Source organism: Equus przewalskii, chromosome 27 (assembly GCF_037783145.1).
Source record: "Equus przewalskii isolate Varuska chromosome 27, EquPr2, whole genome shotgun sequence".
NCBI lineage: Eukaryota > Metazoa > Chordata > Mammalia > Perissodactyla > Equidae > Equus > Equus przewalskii.
Window position 1 is genome coordinate 8,291,151 of NC_091857.1, and position 13,180 is coordinate 8,304,330.

A 13,180-nucleotide genomic window follows, 5' to 3' on the forward strand; every position below is an offset into this window, starting at 1 on the left:
GAACATGGTGGTTGTTTTTTTCCTGTCATAGCACATATAACCTTTATAGAGCATTCTAACGTAGTATATTTCACTTTAAATCTTCATTTTTGAATCAGTAACATTCTCAACATTGTAGGGGAGGAAGACATTTCCTCTACCCACTGTGAGTTCTTCTGGCCAGAGAACAAATTAAATTCACAGGAGACAGAATAACAGGAGAAAATTAAACAAAGCTTTATAACATGTATACATGGGAGAGGCTCAGGCAAGCTGAGCAACTCACCAAAATGGCTGAAGCCCCCACTTAAATATCATCTTCAGCTAACGACAAAGGAGGATCTTGGGGGTGGAGGGGGAGTCGATCATGGGAGATTACCACACAAGTACAGTAAACAAATGCAGATTTAAGTCCTTGCCTTTGGCATTGATAAGAGTTTCTAGAGATAGAGTCATCCCCCCTTCTTCCTGGTACAGAGAGGGAGACACCTTTACAGATGGAGATTTCCTTTACAATGTAAATGTCTCTTAACAAAGGGTAAGTAAATTCTACTCCTCAGAGCCTCCTTTCCTGTCTGCAGTTTATTAAAAGTAACCAGCCCCAAATAATCCTCATGCCAAAGTGATATATCTTGGGGTGGCCAATTCCAGTCCCCTACAACATCATGTAATCTGGTGAGAAGTTTTTTTTTATTAGCTAAACGTTTTCCATAATCCACAGAGAGGTGCAAAATTTTTCTCTGTACCTTGTAATAATGTTTTTTCTCTGATGTTTTTATTACCAACATCAAAAATGAGAGTGATCTATCTTTGTTGACTTTTTTAGAAAAAGTATTTTTGCTGTTCTAATTTTTTATGTTCTAGAAAACATAGGTGACTATAAACTTCTCTCCATCATTTCTAATATTAGTCTGTGAGTCCTAGTAATTGCTCTATTATCCAAAATAGAATTTACCCCTAGTGTTATGATGCTTAATGCTTTAGTTTACTATAAACTTACTCAGAAAATGCCATAGTTTTTAATAGTCAAAAATTGAACTGTAAACATTCTTCCTTGAATGTTTCTTACTTTATAGCCCTTGCACTCTGAGGGTCAACTCCTTTCGTTTTTTCTTTGCTGTATGTTCGATGTTTCTCCCTTGGCCCTGCCTGAGCTGGCATATTCATCTCTGACATAAAACCGGGGATTCAGCCACTGTGCTCTTCAAGTTCAAAAAATAACCAGTAACAATAAACTGACTTTTCCCGTGGCCACTGCCAAAGAATGCACATATTATTCCCTCTGACTCGAGCGCTCCCCTTAGCAATATCAATTCAGCATTTGTCACCCATCAGGGTTATAGCCATTGCTATGCGGGATCATACAGGAGGTTGTCTGAATAAGGAGCCTGTTTTTCAAATAATGTAGTAGAGAGGGCAGACAGATGAGGGGAAGCGATGAAGGCTAATGTGTTTTCCTCTCTTGTTCCGCTTGCAGCTTCAGGGCAAATATCTTTGCACTGTCTGGTCCTGCAGCTGTTGGATCTGGTGATGAAAGCAATGTCAGATAGGTTTCTTATTGCTCTTGCTATCTAGAATGAGCCGGAGCAGACATACCTGATCGAAACCAAACAGTGAAGCACCTTCCTGGCTGAACTTGCACCGCTCGGGCTATTTCTTTTCGCCCATTTTGAGTCATGTCCTGAACTAGGGTTCTTGGGAGTGGTGGATTTCATTAATCTGTATATTCCTCATAGCAAGACAAGCTCTGAGCTATGAACTTTGCTAGGTAGACCATTTGATGAAAGAACATAGAAATCTAAGCCATAGCAATGTCATGTCCTTTATGCGGCAGAGTTCATTTATCATTCACAATGTGTTAGAACTGAAATGTAGATAAATTTTCCCACTCAAGCCAGCCTTCAGGGGAAAAAAATCAAATGAACTCCCTACTAATTTTTCTCCTCTATTATCTTATTAATGGTGATTTGTAGAGAATTGCAGAGAAACATTCACACTTTAGGGCAGAATTTCTTAATTGGCAGTGTGAGGAATTAAGATACAGTAGCTTACAAGTTTTTGTCTCTATATTTAAAACGTTGCATCTAGATTTTAACTGTTGGCAAAAGCTCTGCAGAAAATAATTTATTTACATGAAAAAATGGATTTTGTGATAGATAGGCTTATGCTAAAGGGCCTATCTTTCGGAAGTTTACTTATGACTGACAGTTTTCCTGTCATTTCTGCTGGGCCAGAGGCAGCTCATCGGCCCTCATGCACGCTGTGTAAATAGACCATTTCATCCAGAAGCCGCTCTGTGTTTTAACAGAACACTGTGACATAGTGGTCAGAAGAGCTGAGTTCATGTGTCAGCTCTTTACTCCCGGGGCCTCATTTTGGATAGCACTCAGTGACCCTTCGTTCTTATCCAGGGTCACAAGACAAAGTGAAAGGGAAAAAAAGCATCGTTGTTGGTTTTACAAATGCTGTTGTTTGAGCAATAGCTACATGGATGATGAGTCAGTGTTTGGCAACATCGTCCAAGTTTGTTGTCAGGAACACACTATCACCACCACCTGTTTGTCCTTCAAGGCTTCTGTGGGAACTTCTCCCCGCTCTCCCAGGCAGGGGCTGTGGGCTGCTTTAACAGGGAGGGGATTGTGCATTTTCTCCACCATCACAGATGACCAAAACATCAGTCCTCCTCCGCTGGTAATTTAACTTGCCTATTTTAGCTTTTCCTCTGAGTGCACCAGAACGTCCCAGTGAATTCCATTCCCCTGCAATCAGTATGCTGCCACCTTAGTGTGCCGGCTCCTCTCAGACTTTGCACCTGTATGACCCAGCCTCGTGTGTGTGCATGAAAGTGAACGACCTCTTCATGGCAGCCATAGGGCACTGCAAGTGTTTAGGAAGTGAAATAGCCACAGGTGCCCTCCAGTGAGGCGCAGCCACCCGCTGTTGAGGGTCTCTGTTTCTTTCCCTCTTCTCCTTCCTCACAGCCCAGTATACACTACTAGCAGAGGGAATAAATGACAGAGGAAACTGAAGAATTGCAAAAGAGAGCTGTTAGAAAGAGTTTGGCCCTTCGTTTTTTGGAGTGAAAGTCGTTTCTGTCATCAGAAACACATATTTTCATCAAGTAAATATTTGTACAAAGTGTGAATGTCTTGAAGAAGTGGGAAGAGAGATCAATCATTGATCTGCGATATCCACAGTTGTCTGGTACTTACCATAAGACAATGCAAAGCAGAAAACTCACAAGAAAGCCATCACACTAAATTACGTTATAAATTACCTAAAGTTAAATTACATGTAAGTTAAATGAGGTAAGTGTTCCAACTGTTTTTGTATATTGTCTAAGGTAATATAGGAAATATGAAGCTGTAAATGTCTGACTAAACCCCTCCAACATCTGTGTTTTTATGGCACATGTCTGGGTATGTGAATACACACACACACACGTATGTAAACCGAAAACCCACAACGTTCACTGATTCCAATATTATCTTGAATGAATGAATCACTTGATCTTTGTGTAGGATACTGGTACCCAATTTTAGATATTTTTCTGATCATATTATGAGCATCAAATCTAAATAACTGATTGTACTTAAGGAATTTTCCAAATCCTGCAGTGAAATACAGTATATACATTTCGATCCCTTTAGAGAATTTCTCACTTCAAACTATTTGGCAATGAGTCTTGTTTTTCCTCTAGAAGGGGATGGGGAGAGAAATGAAATACCTTTATTACGTCTTTATTTATGTCCACAAGGGATTCTTTTTAACTGAGTTTGTAGTGTCACTTTCCATTCACTTCAGTAATATAAATAATGGAAAACACTCCATGTAATTTTATTTCATGAATGCCTCTAGCCATGTTGTCAACTATTGATTAAAATCAGTCATATGATACAGAGGTCCCCCCTCCCACACACGCACACAGTCACTTTCTGTCCCCTCTACACTTTCCTATGATGAGTGGGCATCACTGAGCTCTGTAGAAACAGCAGTAGAATGCCTAATTACTTACTAAGCAGATATACTTTTTAAAGGACACATTGTATTGAGTGCCTTCTTATTACTATGCCCTGTGCTGGCCCTTTATACACATTATCACTGAGTCTCTTAAACTCTGCAGAAGGATGACTTTTATCCTTATTTGAGTCTGAGCTCATGCTCATCCTACTGCACTCTGCCATCTTCCACAATGGACACTGGCAATCTCCTGATCAGGGGTCAAAAATTGTTTCTCACGTTCATGTTTTTTGTCTTCAAATGGATTTGAACATATTTGGTGGGGGAAGAGATGACATCTGAAGCCCACCCGGGTGTGTAATGCCCCACAGTCTGTTGTGAGATGGTATTCAAGTTCCAGGAATTATTTTTGCCATGTGATGCACAGAAATAAAAACTTAGAAGATCATGAAGCCAGCTCGCAGATCCTCGTTTCTAATACGATTCTCCATGAGGAGAAACCAGGAATCCTTGGAGAAATGGCTGATTCTAGGACTGGGGCAGGGAATATACAAGATGAGCCAGGAGAAAGTAAGGAAGTGCCCCAAGTCAAAAGAATGGGAGCATGTCCAAGGGACAAAGGAGCCAATGGAAAAGCACCCAGTGGTCACAACTGAAACAATTTGAGCAAGAAAATAAATGATGTATTATTGCATAAAGTGTGAAATAAGTATCCACGAGTTCATACCAATATAAATAAATGATTGAGTAAATAAGTGGGGGAGAAGAGACAAATCTGTAGAGAAGAATGCTAAATGATTTTTGGGGATACTCCACCTCAGGAAGGTAGGGCTTAACTCACCCCAACTCCCTCCCTTGAGTGTGGGCTGCGCTTAGTGACTGCCTTCTAAAGAGCAGAGTGAGGGAGGAGGGAAAATAAACTGCAGTGGCAAACTGGCTCAGCCAGGTGATCCTGGTTAGCATCATCAGTGTAAGTCAAGTGATAATCCTGCCTTGTTAGGCAGAGTTTGGTCACACTGTCCTGACCCAACTGCAGGGGAGGCCGGATCTTTCCCAAATCCTGGAAAAGGAAACAGTGCAATAAAAACACAGCATAGCGTCTGCCATAGCCGTCAACTAAGTTTGGGAAATCTTACACACTTCATCTCCCCTTACAGAACTCACAGTGCACATTAAATATCAGAGACCCTGAGAATTCCTATAATAAAGAACTAGTCTAAGGTTGGTTAACTCCAAACATTTTTTTACACAGTTTTTTAACTCAGTCCTTATGCACGGGAAACATCAATAAACATCTTGAAAAGACACTGTATTTGTTTAAACATAGTTTGAATATACTAACTCGAAGACACACTGCTCTCCTTTTTTCCATGCTTCCATGACCCGTAACTCGTCTTTCAAACTAGTGTGTGTGTGTGTTTGTATGTGTGTGTGTATTCAGTTCACTTTCCTTCAAAGTCAGCTTATCTAGGAGTCAACATTTCTAGTAAAATCATTTCTTCATCTCATAATTTACCATCAGTGAAAAAATTCTTATTTCCCTAGGTTCAGAATTCTCCTGATAGATGTTTAACTGGATCCCCAAATACTGAGCTCAAAATTCTGTGGAATGAGGTTTACTGGATTATGAGAAATCTTAGAACCAGGGTAATCACCAACTTCTAGAAGGAGTAGAATTTCCATGTATCCAGTTCATTTAATCACCTAATTCCTGGATTGATCTATCTTTTTGTTACCCTAATTTTCCTTTGCTCTGATTATTGTTACCTATACATTGAAACTTCATTTTTACATTGCTCACTGTAGTATACATTTGAAAGCTATCTAAATCATCTTTGGAGTAAGGCAGTAAAGAGATGATAGATAAATAGATCAGAAATAGATTAGATAGAAAGACAGATGATAGATAGATGAATAAATTCTCTAAATATGGCTCTGGTGGTTGTGATGGCAAAGGCTGTAGCTGTGTTTTCATATTTTGTGACTAGTTTCTGAGGAACCCTTAGAGCTAATGCAGAGGACAGGAGCTCCCCTTGATAGGTCGTTAGTCTAAAACCTGGATTGTCTAGATTCAAAAAGATTTCTGCCCAATATTGTAACAGCAGGATGTTAAATCTCATTATAATGCGTGAAACATTTAAAGTATATATGAAAAAGAATTATGAATTTTCCTTGTGTGGCAAAAACAATAAATTCTTACCTGTACTTTATCAAATTTCTATTCCTTAGTATGTCTGTATCATTAAAATTTATGATATCATTAATATGAAGAGTTAAGATAAACTCTCAATATTGGACAAAAATAAAAATTAAACTTGGGTAAAACAATGTATATTTATTCACAGACAGTTGCAGAAATGAAGTTGGTAATATTCAGCTTTAGTTTCTTACTTTTGAAGGAGCGTGCCTGAATACGGTTCACTCCTGTCCCCTCTGGCCATTTCTAGCCCATCTCAGAGTCCAAGCACAAGCAGGATATGGGTTCCTTCTTCTCATTCTGTCTGGCTAGTCAAATGTCAGTTTAAAAAAAGATAAGTCTGCTATTCATTCATTATTATTCATTCATGTACGAGATACTGTGCCAGGCACTTGGAATGTAAAGATAAATAAGGAACAGAATTTCACAATTTAGTCTGCTGACTGCGGTCTCAGAGGAGCAAATAGATTTGTTGTTGTTGCAGAGTCTATAAGTTTCCTGTCCAGCATCCATTCCTCTGTCTCCATAAGAATAGAACCATTATTCAGGTGCCAAAGACATCATTTTTCCATCTGTGTGACTAAATTCTAAGTGGAGAAAGAAGCTGGGCAGAACTTCCAGGAAGACTCCTTACAAGGGAAAATAGAAAACTGGGGCATTTACTAATAACAACCTTTCCCTTCTCCTTCAGCTGCTTGATATGTGGATAAAATGGCTGGAGGTCTGCCTCCATCTTAGAGCATGAGAGAACTTACATGCTAGATGGCAGATGGGAAAGTTAGAAGCTGCTAGACTCCTGATAATTACAGACCAGTTATACAACCATGGACTGCCTTTTCTCTGGATTTACTTTATGTAAAAGAAAAATAAGCCCTTGTATATTTACTAATATACTTAAGATTTTCTGTTACATGCAGCCAATCCAATCCTAAATGATTCACTTAATGAAACTAAGTCATCTAATTGATGAAAAAACTCAAGAACTAGCCCTCGTATATGTAAGATTTAACCAACTGGGTGAATGAGGTGGTAGATATAGAAAGAAGGCATATTAGTATAACAGAAGTAGGAAATTACATCAAATGCTTTCTAAACTCATATTAATTCATTCAACATGAGTTACTAGTTCAGAGTCTGAAAAAAAAGATAAAGAATAACAGTGGAATGGTAAGTTAGAACCAGTTTATAAATGACTTTCAATGTCTAAACCAGGAAGATTGGATTCTATTTTACTGATTATATAGTCATTATGGATTATTTACAAAGTAAAAAAAAATAATATTTAGATCTGAATGGACCTTAAAATCCACTCTTTAGTGATTTCAAAATGTGCTGTTGGGGGATCCCCATGAAAACCACTCGGGGGGCGGAGGCTGGGGCAAAGCCTTAGGGACTGCAGACTGGGTAAGTCTCCATAGCACCGTGATCCCTTCTTCAGAGCAATTCACTTTTATCTGTTTATAATTGTACCTAACACTTCTTTGAACTACATATTCCAAGGCTGACAAAATGTGAAGTCTACCAATGTACCTTCATCTCTTCATTGTATTTATTGGAAAATTTTAACTCAGAGGAGCCTTTTGCCATGATCCCACTGCCAGTTCAGACTTGATCACAGGTCTGTAGAACATAAGCCAATTTCCCTCATTATATTATAGTGTGTATCAGAGCTGTGCTTGAGGAAGATGCTCTGAAGTGTACATTGTAGGGATAAATGTTGGCAGCTAGGAGACAGGTTGTAAAACCGAGTGCAGTAGCTACTCCAGAGATGGGGATGGCATGAAGCCAGAGTAGTTTCAGTAGAACTACACAGGTAGGGACATGTCAGTTGCCCTAAATGCATTCTAAGCCTCTTTCATCAACAGTGTAACCAAATTCCTGCTTCTAATTCCCTGTGTTTTAAATACTCAAAATGGTTTCTCTTTTTTCTGGTTGCATCCTGACTTACACACAGATCAACACCCTCCTTTTTACTAAAGAGAACAGGTGAAGTTGGGAATTTCACTTACGTTGTAACTTTGCAAGCTGAAGCCTTAAACTTTGCGTCTGATATTTGGATACATCAGTCCTGAGGCTATAAGAGAGAAAAGATTATTTCAGGCTAGTTTTCTGACGATGCTTTGAGCTGAGAATTTAAAACCCTAAGAATTTTCTTTCTTTAATCTCAGTGCGCTCAGAAGTAGGTATTGTCCCCCACAGTCCTTGTGCTCGTCTCTATCTTGTCATTCTTTTCCAAGAGTCACTAGGACTCCCCATATTTGCTTTCACTGGGCTCTATAGTCCAGGTAACTACAGGTGACAATTTAAGTAACTGTTTTCCACTGTATCTTGTGGACTACCATCTCACTTTCCCCTAATGATAAAATCACTACCACCTTCAGATCTCACCAGGTGAGATAACCAATACAAAGACTCATCTTTAGGTGGCTCTTTACCTAGAAAGTTCTTCTGGAGCCAAATAGTGTATCAGTCAGGGGCAGTCAGGAAAACAGACGTCACTACAGGTGTTGCGAATATAAAGTGAATTATTACAGAGACCCGGAAGTGCTAGTAAAGCAGAGGTAACACAGTTTACTTCTGGCTTTCAGAAATTCCGGAAATATAAGACTTACAGAAAAGCCATTGCTAATAAACTTAGTTCTCTGAAACACCAAAGCCCACGATTCTCAGGAGGATGCCCAGTTATTTCTAGAAGTTGCTGTTGGTTATCACAGCTGCCTATAGCACCGAAGTGGGTAATTCTCAGGAGAATGCTAGAAGTCCGGCAAAACTCCCCTTCTGCCGTCTGCTGATGTCCTTACTCTAAGAAGGATAAGAAGTTCCTGTGCAAGAACACCCAGTATGTAGCACAGGACACATGCGTAAGACTGCTGACACTGAATCGACAGAGCCCCCGTCCTGGCTTTGCACGGTAACGAGGAATCATCCAAATGACTGTGCAAAATGAAACCATGCAATCGGACCTTAATAATCAAGAAGAAAAATTATAATTGTTTAACAACCTTTAAAAATTTTGTCAAAGCATTAAAATCTCTCTTACTATAGGTTGTAAAGGGAAGTGAAAAAATAGCGAAACTAATGTTTATTTAGTACACAGTAATTTAAACCTTTTGAAACACTGTCAATCAACTTGTTTGATTTCCTTATATAAAACGCATCAAGAGTCGTTTGAACAGTACTTACCTTTTTTGTCGTATAATTCACTACATGGAAAGAACATCTTTTTGACGCCTTGGTGAATCCTTTCTAAGTTTAGATCAGCTTCCAACATTTTATACTTTGAACTTTCAGAGCTGTGAAATATTTCTGAGAATTCCTTTAATGTAGTTTTTTGCCAGCATCACTTCCGCTGGGACACCTTCATCCTTTTCCCTACAAGCACTTTCCTCATTTACCTCACTGAGCCCACCTTCAATAGACTAGTGGATTTCTAGCCGCATATCTAGAGTCTCTTGAACGTTGGCCGTGTCAACACTCCCACAGTCAGCAATTTTTTCTATAACATTGTTTACATTTGATTCAAATGTCTCTTTCAGCACTATCACATCATTTCTTTGCTGCACTTTCAACTTTGTTGGCTAATTCCCTTTTCCAGTTGTCCATTTTTATAAAATGGCATGTGAATTTTTCGTGAGAGAAAAGGAGTCAACACAACTACATGTAATTTACGCATGAACTGAATAACAGACCTACAGTGACTTATCATCAACATAATTTGGAGGAAGTGATGTTATTGGCCACTGATTATGATGCACAGTTGTTAATTACATAATGATTTTAGACTGAAGAGCTATCAGAAAGTTCATACGTTATGCAATTACCCAGTTATTATGCCTTGGTAACTGAAATTTGAACCGTGTTGCTTGGAACTAGTATTATTAAACTAAAACATAGTCACCAAAATTCTTGTATTTTGGAAACTTGCAAAGAAAGGAGTATCTGGCTTGGTGACCAGTTGGAGTCCTGTAATAGTGTGGGGAGTAAGAGGCAAGAGGAAAATAAAAATCAATGATAACTTCAAAATTTAGGGAGGAAAAATAGTAACATGAATAAGTGACATAGAAACAAGTGGTAGAGAAGTTGAGGAAAAATGAAGATACTGATTTTGAATCTCTTAAGTTTTAGGTGCTAAGGCTAATTCATGTGGAAATGTTCAGCAGGTTGTTACAGTTTCAATCTATATCTCAGGAGATTTAGGAACTAAAGATTTAAATTTGAACGCCGTGCACAAAGAGGTGGTAAATGAAGTTAGGAGATGAAATAGTTCAACTCAGTTCCTTCCTAGAACTCACATGTACTTGGTGTGTGGAAGATAACAAACCAAGAGAAGGGTAGACGGTAGCATCCTGAGACACCTAAGGAATCCAGAAAATGCAAAATTATGTAGCAAAGGGAAGTGAGTTTTTAGAACAAAAGGTAGGCAATAGTAAAAATGATGTTGAGAAGCAAGATAAGTCCTAAGTAAAAATCCATCATTAGATCTCCCATTTGAAAAGTCAACAGTGATTCTTGAAAAGAAAACTGTCAATAAAATGCTGAGAGCTAGAAGGAGAAGGGAAAGACTTGAGGAGGGGGTAATGGACAGTGGATGACTAGCAAATGTGGGTTATACTTTTGAGACATTTGTTAGAGAAAGAAAGGAGAGCTTGATAATACACCTGGAGAAGAAAAGCACCGTCTCTTTGCCTAGGAAAGGCGAGTACGTATTTTACTTCAGAGAAGGATCTGGTAGAGAGATGAATATTGAAGTTGTAGGTTTAGAAGAAGTGGAGCGGCTGGAGTTGAGAGAGCAGACTGAATGTGATTGGACACCAATAAGGGCATTTCTTCGTGAGTGACAGAAAAGAGAGACGAGGCATCAAATAAAATTTTTAGGTGAAAAAGAGGGAAACTGGTGGAAGTTTCTTTAGCACCTTTCTTCACCTTGAGGAGCAAGAATGCAGCATCAAGCTGAGAACTTGTGAAGAGCTGAAAATAGTTTATAATAGGCATTATCAGAGTTGGTAAACATATCTAAAAGAATTTTCCAGTAGTTGTTTAACTTCATCTGGTAGATCAGATCATATGAATTTGACCCATGGATGAGCTGAATTTTTATGAATATTTTCTATTTCAGTTCTTAGCTACTTAAAAGTTGGATTAGAGAAAAGGATTGATAGTCTTTCTAGGGGTATAGTGATAGAGCAGGAAGTGAAGCAAGAAAGTGATCTTTTAGTGCTAGGAAAACTGGTTAAAAAGCATGTCTGAGTGGGAAGAGTAGAACCAAGTTGAAAGAATTGAGAATATATAGTGACTATAGGACAGGTGATAGCAAAGATCAAGTTTATTAAGGATGGCAAGCAATTCTTTGTTGGCAAAAAAAAGAAGAATTTGTCTTTACAGGTGTTCAGTGAAAATTCACCAATGTCAAATACTTTATCTTCAAGTTCAAATGCATAATTATATTCATACAACTCTAGGCTGCCTCTTCAAGCCCTGCATGTGTTTATCTCTTTTTCAGGGAGAATTATGTCAGACTGTTGGATCTTCTGCTTTTTTCTTAGGAAGCTTTTTCTATGGGACTCTTTTCTGATATTATTCAGTGTAACTTCATTTTTCTTTATCTTCTATCAAATAGGTTTTCCCAGAGCTTAAAAAAATAAAAAATTTATTATTACATGAAAGGGAGATTTTGTCTTTTTTAACTTTTTTTAAGAAATAAAATCCGATAGCTTTGTCTTTCAGTGAACAAGCCGGAAGAAACAAGTTACAAGTATCTTTCCTTCCACATAATTATTTCCATTTGGGCGTGATGCTTGACAAACCATGACCTGGGGATGAGTCATATTTGTTCATGTTGAGTTTGCCATGGATGTATATACATCAATTCTAAAAACTAATCCACAATTCTTCCTTTGGAACCACCTGGAAAAAGAAAACATTTGATGAAAAGAGGAAACCTAACCTGGGTTAAGCTTTAAGCTAATGAGCATAAAGATAAACTAATTCTTTTATGTTTAGAATTGCCTCCTAAACTGGAGATTGATCAAAGAAATTTACTTACCTTATATCAGAATTACATATTAAGGATCAAGAACTGGAACCTTGATATACTCCAGAAAAGGTGGAAATAAAGTCACAATCAACTTGAGGACTCCATATTATTGCTGAAGTTGTTGTAACAGTAATTTTTTGGATTTAACTACTCTGTTCCCAGAATATGATCTTGGGCCTGTGAGTGAAGAAGCTTGTCCATAGCACACTGGGAGGGCAGCAGAAGAACAGATGCCCATGCTGAGGCAGCTGACCAAGGGACTCTTGGCATAAACAAGATATGGCTACCAAATCCGTCTATGTGTGAATAGGTACGTGTGATATATTTATCTAAGTGCAGGCTCTGAAGCTCTCCTGAGTTCGCCACTGGGAAGCCAGCAGTTCACAATTAGTCAAAACTTTGGTTAGGAAGTGCTTTTGATGCTGTAGTTGCTAGTTCTGTGCTAAATCAAGCCACAAGGAAAGGGTAGTCTACAATGCTCTTGAAAAGGTTGTCTTTAAACAGCAACCCTGATAGCTGGTGAAGGAGCCTCAGGAGGAGAATAATTGGGCTGCACTGGAGGGGCTGAGAGTATCTGAATTTCTGTGTTCACGCCCAGACTGATTTCATATCCCCCGGATTTCTAAACTTCTCTTTGCTCCTGTTATCTTGTTTGTGCTTCAGCTGTCCCGTCTTCAGACTTCTGATTTCCATCCCTCCTTTTGTGGCAAAAGTCTTCCTGCTCAGAACACACTTTAAATTTCCTAGAAGGAAGTAATGTGAGAAAAGCATCTAGCATGTGGGTATGTATTGATTTTCAATCCAACAGCTGAAATGAATTTTATTTCTTGACCCACTGATTTCCCCTTCCCCTGAACTCATAGCATTTAATACTTCCCAGTGACTTATTTTTTTTGCTATGAACATTTCACATATGTGTGTTTTGTCTCTTTAACCATTTTAGCATAAAACCCTGCAGCTCAATTCCTTGTATGCTGTGGCTTTCTTTTCTTTTTTCAACTCACAATGCA

General features: G+C 38.6%; 1 long non-coding RNA gene across 1 annotated transcript in view; it reads left to right on the plus strand.

Annotated features, from left to right (window-relative positions):
• Nucleotides 1-12,332: 12,332 nt before the first annotated feature.
• LOC103555161 (uncharacterized) overlaps nucleotides 12,333-13,180 on the plus strand; it is a 30,537-nt gene continuing 29,689 nt past the window's right edge. Inside the window, exons 1-2 of the long non-coding RNA XR_545933.2 lie at nucleotides 12,333-12,480; nucleotides 12,834-12,952. This is a non-coding gene — a long non-coding RNA (uncharacterized lncRNA). The remainder of the gene's footprint in view (nucleotides 12,481-12,833; nucleotides 12,953-13,180) is intronic.